Source organism: Chiloscyllium plagiosum, unplaced genomic scaffold (assembly GCF_037043375.1).
Source record: "Chiloscyllium plagiosum isolate Xiang-an unplaced genomic scaffold, Cpla_swu_hap1 HiC_scaffold_2, whole genome shotgun sequence".
Lineage (NCBI taxonomy): Eukaryota > Metazoa > Chordata > Chondrichthyes > Orectolobiformes > Hemiscylliidae > Chiloscyllium > Chiloscyllium plagiosum.
Window position 1 is genome coordinate 145,592,580 of NW_028270140.1, and position 24,122 is coordinate 145,616,701.

Below are 24,122 nucleotides of genomic sequence, written 5' to 3' on the forward strand. Positions count from 1 at the left end.
GAGAGGGGGTCGGGTTCTGGCAGGAGGAGGAATATTGGATTTGTAACAGCCAGTGGGGGGTGCCCACCTCAGTCTGACTTCCCCTCCACCACCCACCACCTCCCAAGGGTGGAAACAGTTCCCCCAAGGGGGCCTGAACTTGGTCCTATTCAACTCTCAGGTGAGATACCTCATGCACCAACTCAAACCTTCATCTGGAACCCTGTAATTGCCCCCCATGTCCTCCCCCCCCCCCGGGAATAAAACGAACTGACCTCCTCCAACCTGGGAGGTGGGGAATTCTCAGGGCTGGATCCCAGAGCCAGGATCCGGCCACTCTGCCCGCCGCGTGGATACTAGCCCTCTCGCTGTTTGGGAAAGACAGGGGCGCAGCGGATTCCCCTCCACCCCCGCAGCTCCCGTTTAATCTCGTCACCATTTGAGCAAGTGATCGCTGAGATCCACTGGATTCCGCCCGCTGAAGGGAGCCAGCGCGAAATCTAATCAAGCCATGAACGAGCTGCAACAGGAATGCTCCCCAAATACAGTTAAACAACTGAAACAAACCCAGCTCTGGTTGCTTCTATGAGTTAGTGCATTCACTCACCCTCAGCTGCAGTCTTGAATCCCAGCAAAACGTGCAGTTAGACTTGCTCCCTGCATCGGGTTGTTCACCCCGAGCACACAGATCCCAGGCTGGATCAGAGACACGCTGGCTCTCTGTCTCCTGTTCTAAAATACGAGCCCCCCCCCGCGAAGTTGGAGATGTTTTGTTTGATGCAGAGTGCACCGAAAAGCCCCAGAGAGACGTATGACTTGGTTCAAAGAACAGAGCTCTCAGAAAGAGAGAGGGAGGGAAGACTGGCTTTACATTTTCTGGCTGCAGACCAGCTGTCCTTGTGAACCGAGTCAGTGGTGGGGAGGGAGGGGATTGCGTTAATCTAAAAATAATATTGGCGAAACGATTGAGTGATAGGGCTTTGCAAGTATCGCATGTCTCTGAGGTCCTGTCACAGTTTAAGCAGCGGCTTCTCTGAGAGAACACGTTAAGGGCTGTCACCTTTTCTGGTCCACCCTCAGAGTTGACCTGTGATTTTTTAAAAAAAATATAATCTCCAGCAGGTTATTTGCCCCTCCCCATCTGAGGGGGCAGTATTTGTGTTAGCTCCAGTAACCTAAGAACTAGAATTGAGTAAGGTAATGTTGAAAGATTCAATGAACTTTTGTCACAGCGTTTGGTATCTACATATGTTACAATCACAAGCACTGCCAGCAAGGAATACAAGTCGGCCATTCGGCCCTTCCAGCCTGACCCGCCATTCAATAAGATCTGATCTGGTTTTCGCCTCAACTCTGCATTCCTGTATATTTCTGACAATCTTTCATCCCCTTCGTAATCAAGATGTGCATGTGCAGTGTTGGACTGGGGTGGACAAAGTCAGAAGTCACACAATACCAGATTATAGTCAAACAGGTTTATTTGACTGCCGCAGGTGCATGCTAGAAAGCATTCCATCCGGATGCATAACAGCCTGGTATGGCAACTGCTCTGCCCAGACACTACGGAAGGTAATGTGCACAGCCCAGACTATCATGGAAGCCAACTTCACATCTACAGAGGCAGAAGTGAGGACTGCAGATGCTGGAAACCAGAGTTTAGATCAGAGTGGTGCTGGAAAAGCACAGCAGGTCAGGCAGCATCCGAGGAGGCGGAGAATTGACATTTCGGGCAAAAGCCCTTCATCAGGAACACTTTTAAAACCACACACATCATCACCCAAGGCTGGGATTGAACCTGGGAACCTTAATGGTGTGAGGCAGCAGTGCTAACCACTAAGCCACCACACCACCCAGTTCCTGTCCACTGACTCCATTTACGCTTCTCGGAAAGGCTGACATCACCATCATCAAAGACCCTTCTAACCCCGGTACTGCTCTCCTACAACCTCTTCCATCAGACAGAAGATACAGAAGCTTGAACACACACACACCAACAGGTTCAGGAACAGCTTCTTCCCGGCTGTTATCAGAATGTGCAATGGACCTCTCAAATTTCAAATCTAATGTTGATCTTACTTTGTACACCTCCTGTGCAATCACAACCTTCAGCAGGTGAGGAAATGTTGTTTCCCCTTGTGAAAGCATGGGGCATCATCCCAGAGTGAGACGTCACCCATTTAAGACAGAGATGAGGAGGAATTTCTTCTCTGAAAGGTTGTGAACCTTTGGAATTCTTTAGCACAAATGGCCATCGAGGCTGGGTCATTCAGTGTCTTCGGAGCTGAGATAGATTTTTAATCTGTCAGGGAATCAAGGGCTATGGGGAAAGTCGAGTTGAATGGCAGTATTCAAAGGGCTGAATGGCCGACTTCATTTCCTATGTTTCACAGCCACGTGACAATAACCAGATCAACCACTGTAATGACAATGATTAACATTTAAATATTGTCCAGGAGACCAGAGAGAATTCTCCTGCTCCTCTTCAACCATGTCCCATGGGATCTACTGAAAGAGGGTTGATATGTCCTCGGTTCAACATCTCACCAGAAACTCAGCACCTCCAACAATGCAGCACTTCCTTGGCAGTCCACTGGGAGCGTCCACATGGCTTCAGGTATGGTATACAGAGTCATAGTGTCATACAGCACAGAAACAGACCTTTCATTCCAATCAGTCCATGCCAAACGTAATCCCAAACTAATCTAGCCCCACGTCCCTGCTCCTGGTCCATATCCCTCCAGACCTTTCGAGGGTAGTATGGTGGCTCAGCAGTAAGCACTGCTGCCTCACAGGGCCAGCGTCCCAAGTTCAATTTCAGCCTCAGGCAACTGTCTGTGTGGAGTTTGCACATTCTCCCTGTGTCTGTGTGGGGTTCCTCCCACAGTCCAAAGATGTGTAAGTCAGGTGAATTGGACATGCTAAATTGCCCATAGTGTTAGGTGTATAAGTCAGAGGAAAATGGGTCTGGGTGGGTTATCCTTTAGAGGGTCAGTGTGGACCGGTTGGGCCAAAGGGTCTGTTTCCATACTGTAGGGAATCTAATTTATCTATCCTAATGTCTTTTAAATGTTGTAATTGTACCCAAGTCCACTACTTCCTTAGGAAGTTCATTCTCCATGTGAGCCACCCTCTGCGTAAAAAAAATTGCCTCTTATATCTTTTTTAAATCTCTCTCCTCTCACCTTGAAAAAATATACCCCCTAGTCTTGAAATCCCCCATCTTAGGGAAAAGACATCTACCATTAACTCTATCAATAACCTCGCATTATGCTATAAACTTCTATTAGGTCACCTCTCAACTTCCTATCCTCCCAAGGAGTGGGAGCTAACTTGCCAGCCTCCAAGACAAGGATGTTGAGGCGCAGCTGACAGGTAAAGGGAGGGGTGAGGCCCCTAAGAAAGCAAATCTTTCTTTTTTTCAAATGCATATAATTCCTTTTTGGAAGTTACAATGGATTCTGCACATTCCAGAACACTTGGATATAAATGTCCACGTAAACCCCGTTTGATTCTTTTAATGATTATCTTTATGCCATTGAAAACAGTGCCTGCTTTATTCCTGTACCAGAGACAGTCCTAAGTTTGAACACTGAAACTTTCACTCCATTGGAGAAAAATCTCACTTCTCCCTGACACTAACACTTCTACATTGGAAAACAAATGGAAATTTATTCAGGGGAGCACTGCTCCTTTAAACAATCTCAAAACGATAAACTAGGCCCAATTTAGCAAATTAGACTAAATTGGCCCAATTTGGGTAATTGAAGTTTGGAATCTGGGTTTTTGCTCATCTCTATCAGCTCATCCATCATCACAACAGCTTGTTTGGCTCTCATTGTGTATTGGGAATCATTCCAGGCAGCTTGTGACATACAACAGTTAACCACTGAGAGTCTGGATAGGAAACTGGACAGGATGCACTTAAACCCTTAATCAGTTATAGATCAACGGTCACCTTTATCCAATTATCCTCTGCTCAAAACGTTGGAGGGCATTTTAAAACCTGTGCAATAAAGATCTTCACCAGGCCAAAAAAAAAGAAAATGTTGGAGAAATATGAAAAACAAAGAAAGATACTGGAGGATGCCCCCCCTCTCCAATTCCATTTCATTTAGCCCCTTCCCACTCTCCCTTCCTCCCCCCCTCACTCTAGATTGTCAGTAATTGGCTTTGCATGTAAACTTCTAATTGGCTATCCCAGGCGATATAGGGTGGTGGGAAAGTCGATCAGTTGTGTGGTAGTGTCCTGACATCTGAACCAGGAGGCCAAGGTTCAAGCCCCAATTGCTCCAGAGATGTGCCATTAAATCAGACTGATTGAATACACAGAACATGGATATGGTGAATAGCCGCGATCTTTTCCTGGGGTCAGGGAGTCCAGAACGAGAAGGCATAGGTTTAAAGTTAGAGGGGAAAGACTTGAAAGGGATCTAAGGGGCAATGTTTTCACACAGAAGGTGGTGTGTGTATGGAATGAGCTGCCAGAGGAAGTGGTGGAGGCTGGTACAGTTACAACATTTAAAAGGCATCTGGATGGGTATATGAATAGGAAGGGTTTGGAGGGATATGGGTCGGGTGCTGGCAGGTGGGATTAGATTAATTTAGGAGATCTGGTTGGCATGGACGAGTTGGACTGTTGGGTTGTTTCTATGCTGTACACCTGTATGACTCTGTGACACTTTAACAGGAACAGGCCCTATGGCCTGCCAACACATGACAATTTTCCAAAACAAAAAACCTTTTCCCTCTACATGGTCCATATCCCTCTATTCCCTGCATTTTCATGTATCTGTCAAGATGCCTCTTAAAAATTGCTAGGTGTATCCCCCTCCACCACCACCTCTGGCAGCTCATTCCAGGCCTTTACCACCCACTTGCCTCTCACATCTCCTTTCAACTTCCCCCTTTTCACTTAAACCTATGCCCCCGAGTAATCGATATTTCTACCCAGGGAGGAAGGCTCTGACTATCCATTGTATCAATGCATCTGTAAGAAGGCAGGAATTCCATATGCCTTGTCAACCAGCTACCAATCCACCCTGCTACCTTTAGGGACCTGTGGATATGCCTACCCTGTGATGTATGGTAATGTTCTTACCTCTGGGCTGGAAGCCAGAGTTCAAGTCTTACTCGCTCCAGAGGTATGTCATAACACATCTTAACAGATTGATTAAAAGTACGAGGAGGAAAAATGTGTCATGGAGATGTTAGGAGCAGGTCATTTGGCCCTTCAAGCCTAATCCGCCTTCAAAGAGATTATGGCTGATCATCCACACCCTTGCCAATTCCCTACTCTATCCCTATATCCCTTGATAACCTTGATATCTGGAAATCTATTGATCTCTGTCGTAAATATGTTGAACTTCCACAATCCTCTGAGGTGGAGAATTGCACAGAGTCCCCAGCTTGTAAGTGAGGAATTTCCTCCTCATCTCAGTGTTAAACGGCTTGCCCTTTATTCTGAAATTGTGCCCACTGGTTTTCCAATCAGAGGAAGTCTTCCTTCCTGAATATCCCCTATTGAGCCCCACAAGGACTCTGGATGCTTCAACATGATCACCTGCTATTTCTTTAAACCCTAAAGAGTAAAGGCCCAGTTTCATACGTAGGCCAATACTGCCATGCCATGGATCAGCGCAGTTATTGTATGGCAAGTATATCCTCCCTTAATTAAAGAGACCAAAACTGTATACAATATGAGAGGTACAGTCTCACTAAGGCTACAGAAAGACTTCCTAACTCCTGTACTCAAATCATCCTCCAATCAAAGCCATAGTGTTATTTGCCCTCATGTTTGCTTCCTGCACTGGAGTCACTGAGTTCAATTTTTGTATCTTGAAGTCTTCAGAATGATTCTAGAGGATTGGCTGTTTTCTAATGCCTTTAGCACTAAGGTGTCACACTGGTTTCCGTGTAATAAGCCTGACACCACCATCTACACAGTCAGTTCATGGGAGACGCAAAACCTAAGTCACTCCCTCTTAATGTTGTACCTACAACAACCGCTGGGCACCACAGTGGCTCAGTGGTTAGCACTGCTGCCTCACAGCGCCAGGGATTGAAGTTTGATTCCACCCTTGAGTGATTGTCTATGTGGAGTTTGCACATTCTCCCTGTGTCTGCATGGGTTTCCTCCGGGTGCTCCGGTTTCCTCCCACAGTCCAAAGATGTGCAGGTTAGGTGGATTGACCATGCTAAATTGTCCCTAGTGGGAATGGTCTCTCTGGAACACTGATAGGAGTGGGTAGGGAAATGTATCCCTGGTGGTGCGGTCCATTTATAGGTGGCGGAAGTGGAGGAGGATGATGCGATGTATGTGAAGGTTGGTGGAGTGGCAAGTGAGGACCAGGGGACCATCTGTCCTTGATGCGTTGGGAGGGGTGGGGTTTGAGGGTGGTGCTGTGGAAAGTGGAGGATATGTGCTGGAGGGTATTCTTGACTGCGTGGGAAGGGAAATTGCAGTCTTGGAAGAAGGAGGCCACTTGGGACTCTGAGGTGGAATTGGTCATCCTGAGAACAGATGCGACGGAGGTGGAAGAATTGGGAGAAAGGGATGGCATTTTTACAGAAGGTAGGGTGGGAGGAGGTGTAGTCTAGGTAGCTGTGGGAGTCGGTGGGCTTGTAGTATGTATCTGTGGTTAGTCGGTCGCCAGAAACGGTGATGGAGAGGTCCAGCAAGGGGAGGGAGGGTGCCGAAATGGTCCAGGTGAATTTGAGGTCAGGGTGAAAGGTGTTGGTGAAGTTAATGTACTGTTCAACCTCCTCGTGGGAACACGAGGTGGCACTGATGCAGTCATCGATGTAGCGGAGGAACAGGTGAGGGGTGGTGCCTGTGTAACTATGGAAGATGGACTGTTCCACCTACCTGACAAAGAGGCAGGCATAGCCGGGTCCCATGGGGGTGCCCATGGCTACCCCTTTGGTTTGGAGGACGTGGGAAGATTAGAAGGGGAAGTTGTTAAGGGTGAGGACTTTCTCCTGATTGAGTTGAGCATTCGATGAAGATAGGACAGGGGAAGAACTTGTTAGGATTTGAAATCAAAGTTTAATAACAGATTGTTGATTCATTGGAAGCCAATGCAGATCCGTGAACACGGGGCTGAAGGGGGAGAAGAGAACTCGGCATGAGTCTGAACAGGAGTGGCAGAGGGTGGATGATGTGGAGAAGTAGCCAGGAGTGAGGTGGAATGCTGTGGCAGAGACACATATCTGTATTAATGGACTGTGTGAAAGAAGCTGGAGGAGATGGATTTATTTGGACATCTTTCTGGGTTGAACCACAAATTTACACCCATGCTGGAGTTTGATTATCGGCACATCAGTTCAGTCACAACTATAACATTCAGAGTAGTCAAGTCTGGAACTGTTTCAGCAACATAGGAGCTGTGTCACCAGCAATGAGATTGAGGGTAGCTCTCTCATCTCCCACTTGCACAACAGAAATAACCTTTACCACCTGTGAAACCTCTTGCAAGGAGGAGTCCATTGAGGGGTGGGTGCTGGGAGCACAGAGATGGGGGGCCACACTTCCCCAGCTGTCTCTCGCCTTGACTCAGTAGTGACTCAGGATTCCTTGTTTTATCAGTTGCTAGTGCACAGGGTGAGTAAGGGAGGGGGGAGTCAGCTGTTCCATTCATGCACCATGTTTTATATCAGATCAAAGGTCTTTTCCCCAGGTTCGGGGAATTCAGAACTACAGGGCATATTATTAAGGTAAAAGGAGAAAGATTTAAAAGGGACCTGAGGGGCAATCTTTTCACACAGAGGGTGGTACATGTGTGGAATCAACTGCCAGAAGAGGTGGTAGATGCAGATACAGTTACAACGTTTAAAAGACATGTCGATAGATACATGAATAGGAAAGGTTTAGAGGAATATGGGCCAAACGCAGGCAAATGGGACTGGTTTAGTTTGAAAAATCTGGTCACCATGGATGAGTTGGACTGAACGGTGTGTTTCTGTGCTGTATGACTCTATGACTCAATGATTGTGCTCTACCTTGCGCTGTCAGTCAGGGCTTATGATGAAGGGCTTATGCCCGAAACGTCGATTTTCCTGCTCCTCGGATGCTGCCTGACCTGCTGCGCTTTTCCAGCACCACTCTCTCGACGCTGTCAGTCAGGGAGCTGACCCACTTATTGCACAGACATACAACTAGGGAGACAGACACGAAAGATACAAACAGATTCTGTTCTGCGGATGCCAGAGATCTTTAATAATAAAAAATAGCGAGTATGGCAGCATCTGGTGAGGGAGAAACAGAGTCAACTTTTCGACTCTGGTATGATTGTACTTCAGATATGTGGGCCCCTGTTGGATGTGCAGTAGTTTTGAATGGGTTCAAATCTCTCAAGCCCTGTACACACACATACACACCACACCCACTTAGACACACACAGAGTGACACACACAGACAAACAGGTGCCTGTACTCGACATTGCCACAGGATACAGGTACACACGCGCGCACACATACATGCACACATACACTGGCTCACACACCGATACACCATGCACAGACACACACACACACTCACACCCACGCACACATTTACACACACATACATAGACACACACACAGACACACACTGACACACACATGCATAGACACACACACACATGCACAAATACACACACTCACACACACAAACACACAGATGTACATGCTCAGATACACACTAATGCCCAGTGCTTGCTGTTCCTTTGATGAATTGTCTCCTGTTTATCTGAAATAAGCTCTCAATTGGCTATTGCCAAATCTAACTACTGACAGGAAAAGCTATCCCTCCCAGTTATTTACAAATAACTCTTTCATGTCTACATCAGAACTGTAAACAAATTTGGAATTCTGCTATCTCCTGACATCTGCTGAGCACAAAATAGCAGAATCAAACATCATTGGAATCAAAAACAGTGACCACATCTCCCCATTTAGCAAGGTCCCTAATCAAGAAATGTAAATGAACTGAACTCACTTCAGGCTATTTGATATACTATATACCTCTCTGAGTTCTTCCTTTCGTTGCCTCCTCTCTACGGTGTAGAGAAGGAAATACAAAGGTTTGGGGGAGGCAGCTTCCATATTCAGCAGTTATTCCGAGAGGTTGGGATGTCCACGTGTGGAGGTTAGATTTCCCTCGGGGCACTCTGCCAGCTCACCCACATCAGACCAGTGGTACCCTTATTTCCAACCAAAACGCTTTGATGAAGAAGTACAGACAGATGTCAGCATGTGGATTGGGTACGAATGGCCATTGTCTTTATGTTGACTGCGAGAAAATCTCTAGTCTCTTGAGCATGCTCAGTTTTGATTCCTCCACCACTGTCGGCCATGCCTCCTGAGGCCTAGTCGCTATAATTCGCTCCCTAAACCTCGACACTCTCACTACTGCCCTTCATGTTGCTCCTGAAGACCTACCTCATGAGCTAAATATTTAGCCAGCTGTCCTAATATCATCTCCTTTGGCTTAGTGTCATTTTTCTTTCTGATAACCAGATTTCTTTCCGGCATGTTCTTTCTCCCCCACACCCCTCTCCCCTTACTTGAGGAAGGATGTAATTGAATTGCAGGCAGTTCAGAGAAGATTCATTTGATTAATTCCAGAGATGAAAGTGTCGTCTTATAAGAAGAGAAAGAGCAGTTTAGGCTGATACTCACTAGAGTTTAGCCGACTGAGAGATGATTTCATTTAGGTATATCAGATGCTAAAGGAGATTAACAAAGTAAATTTAGAAAGGATGTTTCCCTTTATAAGGCAATCTAGAATGAGAGGTAATTGTTTTAGGATGAGGTAGAATCATAGAGTCCGTAAAGTATGGAACCAGACCACTTGGCCCATCGAGACCATACCGTCCCTCTGAAGAGCATCCCACCCAGATCCACCCCATACCCTATCCCTGTACCCAGCATTCCATTTGGCTAAACCACCCAGCCTGCACATTCCTGTACACTCTGAGCAATTTCGCACAGCCTGTCCACCTGACCTGCACATCTTTGGATTGTGGGCAAATTTAAAACAGAGATTAGATTACTTTACAGTGTGGAAACAGGCCCTTCGGCCCAACAAGTCCACACCGACCCACTGAAGCGCAAACCACCCATACCCTACATTTACCCCTTACCTAACACTACGGACAATTTAGCATGGCCAATTCACCTGACCTGCACATCTTTGGACTGTGAGAGGAAACCGGAGCACACCCACGCAGACACGGGGAGAACGTGCAAACTCCACACAGACAGTCGCCTGAGGCGGGAATTGAACCCGGATCTCTGGCGCTGTGAGGCAGCAGTGCTAACCACTGTGCCACCGTGCCACCCACTAAGATGAGGAGAAAGGATTGAAAGTCTGGAATTCACTGCCTCAGATTGCGAAGGAGACTGGGACACTGAACACAATTCGGGAGGAGGTAGACAGATTTTGAATTAGTAATGAGTTAGAAGGTTATGGAGAGTGGGCAGGAAAGTGGAGTTGAGGCCGAGATGAGATCAGTCATGATTGTATTAAATGGCGGATCAGGTTTGAGGGGCTGAATGGCCTATTCCTGCTCCTCGTTCTTGAGTTCTATCTTCGGAATATGCAGAATGGCCTGCTCTGATTCCAATCACAGGCGCTAAGGGATGGCTGGAGGAATAAGCATGTTAACAAAATCACACTTCAGCAGCTCAGGTGAAGTCAGAGATACTTGATTCACATCAGGGCCACAATCCAAAGAGTTCCAGAGATAAGACTGCCTCATCCCTGCGGGGCAACTTTGAACCCGAGCGTGCTGTAAATTTTATCCTGTCTAAACAGTTGCTGTACAATAACGTGGAAGGGTTTGTGGTCAGCGTTAAAGAGCTCAATAAATAACCAAACAAAACAAAAATCTTCGCTTTTGTCATGACTTGGCAGCCTAACCATGGTGAGTATTGAACCAGTCAGCCTGAGTTATTGATGGCACTGTACTTGCTCTGCAAACAAATGCTCTGATTGATTGGAGGAGCCCAGCTCTGAAGAACCGAGCCTAGCTAAATGCAAGGCTCTATGTAGCTGCATTTCACCAGGACCCCAGAAACGTCTGAGACCCCCAACTTTTATCAAACTGTGCCTTCAACTTTCAGTTACGGTAACTGGGGTAAGATTTATTTCCAATTCAGTCTCGGGAAGCAGATTTCATGTTTGTCACACACTGTCAGATGAAACAAGGACTTGTATTTATATAGCGCCTTTCATGATTACATGCACAAAGCTTCCCAGCCAATGAAATAGTTCGGAAGTGTGGTCTCTGTCGTAATGTATGAAACCTGGAAACCAATTTGTGCACAGAAAGTTCCCGTAAATAGCACTGAGACATTGACCACAGAAGCTACTTTCACATTGTTGACTGAGGGACAAATACTGATCCAGCTATTACCCCCTCTGATGCTCCTTGCAACACTGTCACAGCTCACTCCCACACAACAAATTCCCGTGCACAGCAATGTGAGAATCTGTTTCAGTGACAGCAGCAAACTTGTGCAGATACATTGGAAATAAAAGCAACACATTCTGAAGAGTCAGATTGCCTTATCTTGCTTCCCTACAGTGTGGAAACAGGCCCTTTGACCCAACAAGTCCACACCAGCCCTCCGAAGAGTAAGTCAGCCAGACCCCTTTCCCTCTGAGTAATGCATCTAACATTCTGGGCAATTTAGCGTGGCCAATGCACCTGACCTGCACATGTTAGGAAACCCACGCAGATAGGGGGAGAATGTGCAAACTCCACACAGATAGTCACCTGAGGCTGGAATCAAACCTGTGCCCTTGGTGCTGCGAGGCAGCAGTGCTAACCACTGAGCCACTGCCTGCTCTGGTTTTGTAATGTTGATTGAGGGAATCGTACTAGTTGCAAGGCCCCAAGGACGTTACCTGCTCCTCTCTGAAATAGTGCCTTGCCATATTTCGCATCCCTCTGTGTGATGCCAGACAGCGCCACACTTCATGGGAAAAAAGACACCTCTGTCTCTGTAGCACTCCCTCAGAACTGGCATTGGGAATGCAAACATTGATTGACCCGTGAGCAGGTCCTTGGAGTGGGATTTGTACTCTCAAAGTTCTGAATCAGAGGTGGGAAATCAGAGGCAGTTTCAGATGTTGGTCTACTACAGCATGTGGACTGCAGCAGTTCAAAAAGGCAGCTCACGATCACCTTCTCAAGGGCAACTAGGATATCTTTTTATATTCATTTCTGGGATGTGGGTGTCATTGGTGGGCCAGTGACCTAGTCCCTGTGCTGTGGGTTGACCCACAATGCCCTCAGGGAGAGAATTCCAGGATTTTGACCCAGCGACAGTGAAGGAACAGCGATATATTTCCAAGTCAGGATGGTGAGTGACTTGGAGGGGAACTTGCAGGTGGTGGTGTTCCCATATACCTGATGCTCCTGTCCTTGTAGGTGGAAGTAGTCTGGGGTTTGGAAGGTGCTATCTGAGGATGTTAGGTGAATTTCAGCAGTGCATGTTATAGAGAGTACACACTGCTGCTACTGAGCATCAATGGTCAAGGAAGTGGATGCTTGTGGATTTGGTGACAATCAATCTGGCTGCTTTGTCCTGGATGGTGTCAAGCTTCTTGAATGTTGTTAGAGCTGCACCCATCCAGGCAAGTGGGGAGTATTCCACCACACTCCTGACTTGTGCCTTGTAAACGATGGATAGGCTTTGGGGAGTCAGGAGGTGAGTTATTCACTGCAGTATTAGATTACTTACAGTGTGGAAACAGGCCCTTCAGCCCAACAAGTCCACACCGCCCCGCCGAAGTGCAACCCACCCATACCCCTACATTTACCCCTTTCCTAACACTACGGGCAATTTAGCATGGTCAATTCACCTGACCTGCACATCTTTGGATTGTGGGAGGAAACCGGAGCACCCGGAGGAAACCCACGCAGACACGGGGAGAATGTGCAAACTCCACACAGACAGTCGCCTGAGGTGGGAATTGAACCCGGGTCTCTGGTGCTGTGAGGCAGCAGTGCTAACCACTGTGCCACCGTGCTGCCCTTTCTAGCCTCTGACCTGCTCTTGTAGCCACTGTGTTTATGTGGTGAGTTCAGCTGAGTTTCTGATAAATGATAACACCTAGGATGTTGACAGTAGGGGATTCGATGATGGTAATGCCAGAGAATGTCAAGGGGCGGTGGTTAGAGTGTCTCTTACTGGAGATGATCGTAAACCTGACATTTGTGTGGCACGTATGTGACTTGCCACTACTCAGCCCAAGCCTGGATATTATCCAGATCATGTTGTTTAAATATCCATGAATACATATTTTTAAAAAATCTTCTATAGGCTCCTCCGTATGTTTGAAGAGCAAGGTGACATTGCGATCTTTTGAGAAAATGACAAACTGAAAAGACAGAGGAGGGAAGGAGTTTATAATGCAGTGACGTAGCACTCTCTGCCTGCCTTTGGGGCTCTGGTTCTGCTCTCTGGTCAGTGCCAGCCTTAGCTCAGGTACCCCTTGATCATTCCACTAAATAAGGATTTGTACACGTCAGCTTTAAGAATATTCCTTCACTCCCTTCTGAGGCAAAGAGTTCCAAAGTTACACAAGCCTCAGAGAAAAAAAAAAATCCCTTCGTCTCTATCCTGAAAGGGCTACGCTTAATTTTATAATAAAAATGTTCTGGACGGATCCCCAAGAGGAAACATTCTTCAGGATCTTATAGATATCAATCACATCATCTCTCACTTTTCTACACTCCAATGGAGACAAGTCCAGTCTGTCCAACCTTTCCTCATGAGATAACCCATTCATTCCAGAAGATTAATGGCGAATACCCTTACCAACTTTTATAGGTGCGCCATCGAGAGCATTCAGTGTGGATGTATCACTACCTGACATGGCAACTGTACCATTCAAGATCGGAGATGGTTACACAGAGTGGTGAATGCAGCCCGGACAATCACAAAGGCCAACCTCCCATCTATAGAATCCATCTACCAGGCCCACTGTCAAGGAAAGGCCGCCAGCCTTCTCAAAGATCCATCCTACCCTGGCAATGTTTTTCTACAACCTCTACCATCAGGGAGACGGTACAGAAGCCTGAACACACACACACACACACATACCAGCTGGTTTTAAAACAGTTTCTACCATACTGTTAGAATACTGAATGGACTCACAAACTCTGAACATTCGCCTGTACCTGTGTTTTGTTTTTGCTGCTGTTTACCTATTATTTACTGATCTATGCTACTTAACTCTGTGATCTGCCTGTATTGCTCACAAGACAAAGCTTTTCACTGTGCCTCGGTACACGGGACAATTAATTCAATTCAATTCAATTCAATTCAGAGACCAATCGAATAACCCTGTTCTGAATGGTCTTCATTCAATTTATATGAAACCTTATGAACAAAACTGCACACTGCATTTGAGATGTGCTCTCACTGATGCTCTGTATAACTGAAGTATAACATCCTTGTCCACAAGGACTCTTGCCAATTTTTATAGATACTCCATAGAAAGCATCCTATCTGAATGCATCGCAGTGTGGTATGGCAACTACTCTGCCCAAGACAGCAAGAAACTACAGAGAGTCATGAACACAACCCAGTCCATCACACAAACCAGCCTCTCCATCAACACTTCTCATTGCCTTGGAAAAGCAACCAACATAATCAAAGCACACATTCCCCCCACACCTCCCCACCCCCCCCATCAACACACACACACACACACACGGTTATACTCTCTTCCACCATCTTCCATCTGGCAGAAGATATAAAAGTTTGAATACATGTATGAGCAGATTCAAGAACAGCTTCTTCCCCGCTTTTGAGGCTATCAAGCTTTTGAACAGACCTGTCAAATGTTAATTCTGATCCCCCACCCCGTGCCTTCTCTGCAGCTGTAACATTGTATTCTGCACTCTGTTCTGCTATCTGATGCACTTTGTGTGGTACGATTTACCTGTAGAGCATGCAAAACAACACTTTTCACTGTATCTCGGTACACGTGACAACAATAAATCAATCGATCAATCTTACTTTCAGAACAGCTCAGGAACACCATAGCTACTTCTGATCAATTCCTGTCCTAATGAAGGATAGCACTCTTTGTTCTGTGCTGTACATTGAAATATAGGGACTGAGTTAGGCTATTCAGCCCATTGAGCTTGCTCTGCCATTTAATACGATCATAGATGATCAAACACGTCAATGTCTTTTACTCATCTCCATCTCAATAACCCTGTACGCTGTAGACCTCTGTATTAACTTTCCATGACTCATATACTGGAACATCTAAATCTCTTGACAGCTCAGAATTCGGTGGCTATTTTCCATCTGCTTTTTTTACATTCTTCCTATCAAAGTGAACAACTTCACGTTTTTCTACACAATACCCTATCTGCCAGACTTTTGCCCCTCACTCAATTTCTCTCCGAATCTATTACCAAGGAGAAAATTCCAGAGGGAATTCCCGACAATGCTCCTGCTCCCCATTTCTTGATGGCCCTCACTCATCACGACGCACCAGTAAAGGTCAACAAATACTGAAATTTGTCGAGAGGGGGAGCAGTGGAATAAAGGACGCAAGGTTTGCAGCACAAGTGTAGTTAGGGGAGGCAATGGCCTATACGTATTGTCACTAGACTGTTAATCCAGAGACCCAGGTAATGCTCTGGGGACCAGGGTTCAAATCCTGCCATGGCAGACGGTGGAATCTGAATTCAATGGAATTCTGGGTCCAATGATGACCATGGCAATTGATGGAAAAAAAACCCCATCTGGTTCACTAATGCCCTTTAGGGAAGGCAACTGCACCTTCACCTGGTCTGGCCTACATGCAACTCTAGACCCATAGCAACGTGGTTGCCTCTGGGCAATTAGGGATGGGTAATAAATGCCGGCTTAACCAATGATACCCTCATCCCTCGAATGAATTAAAAAGAGCACTTTCCAAAAGGGATGTCTCTCTTCCATCTGAGGTTCTGGCACTGGGATCCTCCAAATCACTAACAGGTTGGAGATTTGGTGGTGGTGGCCTGCCGGGGCCAGGCACCAGTTCAGTCAAGCTGCACTTACCCCAGTCTGAGAATCACTTCCCTGTGGTATAATACGCAATGGGAATGGGAGCTGTCATTGTGGCTGCAGGGACATCAACCCTCCATGTGCTCAAGAACGGTCTCTCACGCACGAGATACTTGCACTGGACAGAGAGCGGGTCCACCACGGCTCGGGATTCCTGCTCCCCTGAGACAGGGAACTGTTGTTCTTGCTTGTCACTTCAATGGCGCTGTCTTATATTTCTCACTCCAGCAAGCTCAGAGCACCAACCTGTTCTTGTTCTGGCCTGCAGCCGACAGTGAGGCAGCCTGGCCTGGCCCTGCAGACCTGAAACTTGACTGGAAAATTCCAGTGCGCCAGTACAAAAGAGACTGAAACTTGACTACACAATGCAGTTAGTATGAGAACAGGGAACAACGAGACAGTTGAAATGGGTCAGCATTCACAATACAATATGTGAATGTACCATTCAATTTCAGTGCAGTTTGAATTGATGTGATCCATTGTATCAAAGTGTGTGCTGGTGACTCGACTGATGAATCTCCATCCAAATATCTTCACCCCCTCTGCTTGTTTCCTGTTATCTTTTAATATTCTGTCACATTACAACAGCAGCTACACTTATAGATATGTACAGCACGGAAACAGACTAGATTAGATTAGATTACCTACAGTGTGGAAACAGGCCCTTCGGCCCAATAAGTCCACACCTATTCACCAAAGCGCAGCCCATCCAGACCTATTCCCCTACATTTACACCCCTTCACTTAACACTACGGGCAATTTAGCTTGGCCAATTCATCTAACCTGCACATTTTTGGACTGTGGGAGGAAACCGGAGCACCCAGAAGAAACCCGCCCAGACACGGGGAGATTGTGCAAACTCCAGACAGTCAGTCGCCTGAGGCGGGAATTGAACCCGGGTCTCCTGCGCTGTGAGGCAGCAGTGCTAACTGCCGTGCCACCGTGCCGCCCACGAGAAATTGAGCCTGATGAGCCTGACTCTTCGGTCCAACCCGTCCAAACCCTTCCTATTCATAAACCCATCCAAATGCCTCTTAAATGTTGCAATTGTACCAGCCTTCACCACATCCTCTGGCAGCTCATTCCATACACGTACCATCCTCTGCGTGAAAAAATATGCCCCGTAGGTCTCTCTTGTATCTTTCCCCTCTCACCCTAAACCTATGCCCTCTAGTTCTGGACTCCCCAACCCCAGGGAAAAGACTTTGTCTATTTATCCTATCCACGCCCCTCATGATTTTGTAAACCTCTATAACTCACTTTCAGTTATATCAATGCAAGCCTTTGTTCTTTTCATTCGTCCACACTCGTTCCCTCAAAACCTTAAATGTTTTAGATTCATGGGGTCTGCACAGCACAGAGGCCCTTCAGCCCATCCAGTCCTCACTGACCTGTCTACACTAATTTCTTATTCCTTTCACTAATCTATCAGCCGTGGTTATAGTGTCACAGAGATATACAGCACGGAAACAGACTCTTCAGTCCAACTTGTCCATGCCGACTGGATATTCTAAATTAATTTAATCCCATTTGCCAGCACTTGGCCCATATCCCCCTAAACTCTTCCTATTCATATACCCATCCAGATGCCTTTTAAAAGTTGTAATTGTACCAGCCTCCACCACTGCCTCTGGCAGCTCGTTCTCTACGCTCACCACCCTCTGTGCGAAAAAGTTGTCTCTTAGGTCCCTTTTAAATCTTTCCCCTCCACCTTAAATGTATACATTCTAGTTTTGGACTCCCCTACCCCAGGGAAAAGACCTTGTCTATTTATCCTATCCATGCGCCTCATGATTTTATAAACGTCTATAAGGTCACTCCTCAGCCCCAGCCTACTCAGCCTCTCAAACCTTTCAGCCCTAGCAAGTTCCATGCAAATCGTTTTGGAACCCTTTCAAGTTTCACAACATTTTCCTGTAGCATGGAGACCAGAATTGAATACAGTATTCCAAAAGTGGCCTAACCAATGTCCTGTACAGCCCCAACATGACCTCCCAACTCCAATACTCAATGCATTGACCAGTAAAGGCAAGTGTGCCATTCTGTTTCTGGGTCAGATGCTGCTGGGTTTATTCTATTCAGGAAATTCTGCGTGAATGCTGCACTGTCAGAAAAAACCCCAGCAAAGAATGACCAAAAATTACTAAGGAGGGAAATGTTAAAGTATGTGAGAAAGCTAGCTAAAAATATTTTTTAAATGTTGTAAGAGTTTCTATAAATATTTAAAGAAGACAGGAGGTAACAAAATGAGTGTTGGTCCAATGGAAAATGCAACTGGACAATTCATAATAGAAAATAAGGAAATGACAGATAAATTGAACACGTATTTTGCTTCAGTCTTCACTATAGAGGATACAAGTAACATCCATAAGCACCAATAAATCAGACAATAGAAGGGAGGGAGGAACTCCAAAACTCTGTGAGGCAACATGGTGGCTCAGTGTTAGCTCTGATGCCTCAGAGCGTCAGGGACTCAGATTCAATTCTAGCCTTGGACGACAGTCTGTGTGGAGTTTACATGTTCTCCCTGTGTTTGTGTGGATTTCCTCTGGGTGCTCCGGTTTCCTCCCATAGTCCGAAGATGTGCAGGCTAAGTAGATTAGCCATAGGAACTGCAGGGTTACAGGAGCAGGGATAGTACTGGAGGGATGCTCTTTCGTGGACTTGATGGGCCGATTGGCCTGCTTCCACACTGGAGTGATTCTGTGAAAATCACAATGACCACCAAAGTGAAAATTGTTGGTCAAAGTTTGGGAGAAGATTTGTAGCTCGGGTGCTTGTTGTTGTGGTTCTGTTCGCCGAGCTGGGAATTTGTGTTGCAGGCGTTTTGTCCCCTGTCTAGGTGACATCCTCAGTGCTTGGGAGCCTCCTGTGAAGCGCTTCTGTGATCTTTCCTCCGGCATTTATAGCGATTTGTCTCTGCCGCTTCCGGTTGTCAGTTCCAGCTGTCCGCTGCAGTGGCCGGTATATTGGGTCCAGATCGATGAGCTTGTTGATTGAATCTGTGGATGAGTGCCATGCCTCTAGGAATTCCCTGGCTCTTCTCTGTTTGGCTTGTCCTATAATAGTAGTGGTGTCCCAGTCAAATTCATGTTGCTTGTCAAGATTCTATCAACAAACACATCGACCTGGACCCAATATACCGGCCACTGCAACGGACAGCTGGAACTGACATCCGGAAGCGGCAGATTCAAACCACTACAAATGCTGGAGGAAAGATCACAGAAGCGCTTCACAGGAGGCTCCCAAACACTGAGGATGTCACCTAGACAGGGGATGAAAATTGTTGGGCTAACAAGCCCTGGGCCCTGACGGACCATACCCTAGGGTTCTAAAAAAAAGTGACCAGTGGGATATTTGATGCATTGGTTTTAACTTTCCAAAATGCCCCAGCTTCGAGGACTATTAGACTGGACGGTAGCTAATGTAACTCCTTTATTCAAGGGAGGGAGAGGGAAAACAGGAAACTGAGGCCAGTTGGCTTAACATCTACTTTACAGAAAAAGGTTAAATAGACACCGTGTAAGGTCAATGCTTAAATAGAGTATACCAGAGCTATCCTGCACAATAATGGCTAATCTGGTCAGCTCACATCAGCTCATGAGTGACCCTAAAGCCATGACTTTCAGTCCTGAACAGTGCCTGGTCTGTCGCAAAGGGAGGACATCTCGAAAATGTCAGCGGAGTGAGGCTAGTAAGAATCTGTCAATAAGCTAAAAAGAAAAGACCATTCTGCCTAATGCAGGTCGTTCTGCTTTAACATGCGTTTCGTCAACGCAAATTGGCTGTCGTGGAATTGATGAATAGAGAACGCTGTTTCTCAAGCGTAAACATTTAAAACATGGGTTGCTATAACACGATTGCATCGCCAACACTTTAAGTGCTACTTTTATTGTGTGATTTTTGTATAGCACGGGATCACACAAGAACGCAACTATTACATTGTAGCAGAGCTACCTCTACACACATGAGCAATGTGGCATATGAATTCCAATGCCAGTAAAAAAATAGGTGTGTAGGCCATAACTTCTGGTGGATAGTGTCTTCAGCTGTTCACAACAGGCAGAGTGCTGAATGTACCATGACCCATGTTTGCAAACCCTGGATATAATGTTTAGCAGCGGACACTTTTGGAATACTGTATTCAATTCTGGTCTTCCTGCTATAGGAAAGAAACCTAAAAGGTTCAGAAAAGATTTACAAGGATGTTGCCGGAGCTGGAGGGTTTGAGCTATGGGGAGAGGTTGAATAGGTTGAGGCTGTTTTCCCTGGAGTGTTGGAGGCTGAGGGGTGACCTTATAGAGGTTTATAAAATCATGAGGGGCATGGATAGAGTAAATAGACAAAGTGGATGTGGTGTATTTGGACTTCAACAAGGTATTTGATGAGGTTCCCCATGGTAGGCTCATTCATAAAGTCAGGAAGTATGGGATACAAGGAGATTTGACTCCCTGGATTCAGAATTGGCTGTCTGACAGAAGGCAGAGAGTGATTATAGATAGAAAGTATTCTGCCTGGAGGACAGTGTTGAGTGGGGTCTCGCAGGGCTCTGTTCTTGGGCCTCTGCTCTTTGTAGTTTTTATAAATGACTTAGATGAGGAGGTTGAGGGGTGGGTTAGTAAATTTGCAGATGACACAAAGGTTGGAGGTGCTATTGATAGTATCGAGGGCTATCGCAGGCTGCAGTGCGACATAGACAGGATGCAGAGCTGGTCTGAGAAATGGCAGATAGAGGTCAACCTGGGTAAATGTGAAGTGATGCATTTTGGAAGGTTGAACTCGAATGCTGAATATAGGATTAAAGACAGGATTCTTGGCAGTGTGGAGGAACAGAGGGATCTTGGTGTTCAAGTGTATAGATCCCTCAAAGTTGCCACCCAAGTGGATAGGGTTGTTAAGAAAGCATTATGGTATTTTGGTTTTCATTAACAGGGGGATCGAGTTTAAGAGCCACGAGGTTTTTCTGCAGCTCTACAATTTCCTGGTGAGACCACACTTGGAATATTGTGTCCAGTTCTGGTCTCCCTACTATAGGAAAGATACAGAGGCTTTGAAGAGGGTGCAAAGAAGGTTTACCAGGATGCTGCCTGGACTGGAGGGCTTGCCTTTGGAAGAGAGGTTGAATAAGCTCGGACTTTTCTCTCTGGAGAGAAGGAGGAAGAGAGGAGACCTGATCGAGGTGTACAAAATAATGAGAGGCATGGATAGAGTCAATAGCCAGAGACTTTTCCCCAGGGCAGGATTGACTGGTACGAGGGATCACAGTTTGACGATATTAGGAGAAAGGTATAGAGGAGACGTCAAAGGTAAGTTCTTTTCACAGAGAGTTGTGAATGCATGGAATGCGTTGCCAGCTGTGGTGGTGGAAGCAGAGTCATTAGGGACATTTAAGAGACAGCTGGACATGCACATGGATAGCAGTGAGTTGAGGGGTGCGTAGGTTAAGTTATTAATCCTCAGCACAAAATCGTGGGCCAAAGGGCCTGTTCTGTGCTGTATTTTTCTGTGTTCTATGTTCTAAGTCTTTTCCCTGGGATGGGGGAGTCCAGAACTAGAGGGCATAGGTTGAAGATGAGAGGATAAAGATTTAAAAAGGGACCTACAGGGCAACAGTTTCACACAGAGGATATTGTGTTTATAGAATGAGCTCCCTGAGGAATTGGTGGAGGCTGGGATAATTACAAATTTAAAAGGCACCTGGATGGGTATATGAGTAGAGGGACAATGGGACTAGAGTAGTTTGGGATATCTGGTCAGCATGGATGAGTTGGACCGAAGGGTCTGTTTCCATGCTGTACAGCAGTGACTCTGTGATTCCATGATTGATTAGAGTTACTGAAAATCCCTGAGTGTGTGACAAATTATACTCTAACAATAAACTTAAGGTTACAAATCAGGTAATGTGGCTTGCTAGAAGCTACATATGGGCAGGCTCAATCCTGAATTTGTCCAGATATCGTGACTTATCAATTAAACAAAAGCTTGGGGAAGACTGTTTGTTGTTACATGCTCTTGATCAATCATCGTTCACTTGCAAACCAATCAATGTCCTGTCTGTCCTGCAGTATAAGTTGCTGTTTCCTTTGAAATTGATATTCTTTCATCTGTTCTGGTGCGTGCAGACAAAACTCTTTGACAACAAGTCCCTCTTTTTGTCAGCAACACCAGGTTCTGTGCTACCAAGCAACTACACGGACATTTCTACATGAGAGATGTTGCACAAGTATTAACTGTTGTTATTACTTTTGTGATGGTAAGGAAGCAAGATTGAATTACGACCATAATTGGCCAAAAGTATATCCATGGAGGCTTTCGAAGGGGACAGACAGCACTGAGAAAGAGGCACTAAAAGATATAGACAATAGACAATAGACAATAGGTGCAGGAGTAGGCCATTCAGCCCTTCGAGCCTGCACCGCCATTCAATATAATTATGGCTGATCATTCCTAATCAGTATCCTGTTCCTGCCTTATCTCCATAACACTTAATTCCACTATCTTTGAGAGCTCTATCCAACTCTTTCGTAAATTAATCCAGAGACTGGGCCTCCACTGCCCTCTGGGACAGAGCATTCCACACAGCCACCACTCTCTGGGTGAAGAAGTTTCTCCTGAGCTCTGTCCTAAATGGTCTACCCCGTATTTTTAAGCTGTGTCCTCTGGTTCGGCACTCACCCATCAGTGGAAATATGTTTCCTACTGCCAGAGTGTCCAATCCTTTCATAATCTTATACGTCTCAATCAGATCCCCTCTCAGTCTTCTAAACTCAAGGGTATACAAGCCCAGTCGCTTCAGTCTTTCAGTGTAAGGTAATCCTGCCATTCCAGGAATTGATCTCGTGAACCTACGCTGCACTCCCTCAATAGCCAGAATGTCTTTTCTCAAATTTGGAGACCAGAACTGCACACAGTACTCCAGGTGTGGTCTCACCAGGGCCCTGTACAGCTGCAGAAGCACCTCTTTGCTTCTATACTCAATTCCTCTTGTTATGAAGGCCAGCATGCTATTAGCCTTCTTCACTACCTGCTGTACCTGCATGCTTGCCTTCATTGACTGGTGTACAAGAACACCCAGATCTCTCTGTACTGCCCCTTTACATAAATTGATTCCATTGAGGTAATAGTCTGCCTTCCTGTTCTTGCTACCAAAGTGGATAACCATACATTTATTCACATTAAACTGCATCTGCCATGCATCTGCCCACTCACCTAACTTGTCCAGGTCACCCTGTAATCTCCTAACATCCTCATCACTTTTCACCCTGCCACCCAGCTTTGTATCATCAGCAAATTTGCTAATGTTATTGCTGATACCATCTTCTATATCATTAACATATATTGTAAAAAGCTGTGGTCCCAGCACGGATCCCTGCGGTACCCCACTGGTCACTGCCTGCCATTCCGAAATGGAGCCGTTTATCACTACCCTTTGTTTCCTATTAGCCAACCAATTTTCAATCCAATCTAGTACTTTGCCCCCAATACCATGCACCCTAATTTTACTCACTAACCTCCTGTGTGGGACTTTATCAAAAGCTTTCTGAAAGTCTAGGTACACTACATCTACTGGATTTCCCTCGTCCAACTTCATAGTTACATCCTCAAAAAAATCAAGAAAATTAGTCAAGCATGATTTCCCCTTCATAAATCCATGCTGACTCTGTCCTATCCTGTTGCCACTATCCAGATGTGCAGTAATTTCATCCTTTATAATAGACTCCAGCAACTTTCCCACCACTGAGGTCAGACTAACTGGTCTATAATTTCCTGCTTTCTCTCGCCCACCTTTCTTAAAAAGTGGTATAACATTAGCCACCCTCCAATCCTCAGGAACCGACCCTGAATCTATTGAACTCTGGAAAATAATCACCAACGCATCCACGATTTCCCGAGCCACCTCCTTCAGTACCCTGGGATGTAGACCATCAGGCCCCGGAGACTTATCAACCTTCAGACCTAACAGTCTCTCCAACACCAAATCCTGGCAAATATAAATTTCCTTAAGTTCAGGTCCTTCAGCCACTGTTACCTCAGGGAGATTGCTTGTGTCTTCCCAAGTGAACACAGATCTGAAGTACCCATTT

At 45.9% G+C, this 24,122-nt stretch overlaps 1 protein-coding gene across 3 annotated transcripts in view; it reads right to left on the reverse strand.

Moving 5' to 3' along the window:
• palld (palladin, cytoskeletal associated protein) overlaps positions 1-24,122 on the reverse strand; it is a 570,384-nt gene that overhangs the window by 368,777 nt on the left and 177,485 nt on the right. The window contains exon 1 of one of the 3 annotated variants that reach the window (XM_087974125.1): positions 587-771. The exons of the other annotated variants lie outside the window; for them this stretch is intronic. The gene's annotated coding sequence lies outside the window, so the exon portion shown is untranslated. Of the gene's footprint in view, positions 1-586; positions 772-24,122 lie in introns of those variants that run through there. 3 annotated transcript variants of the gene reach the window in all.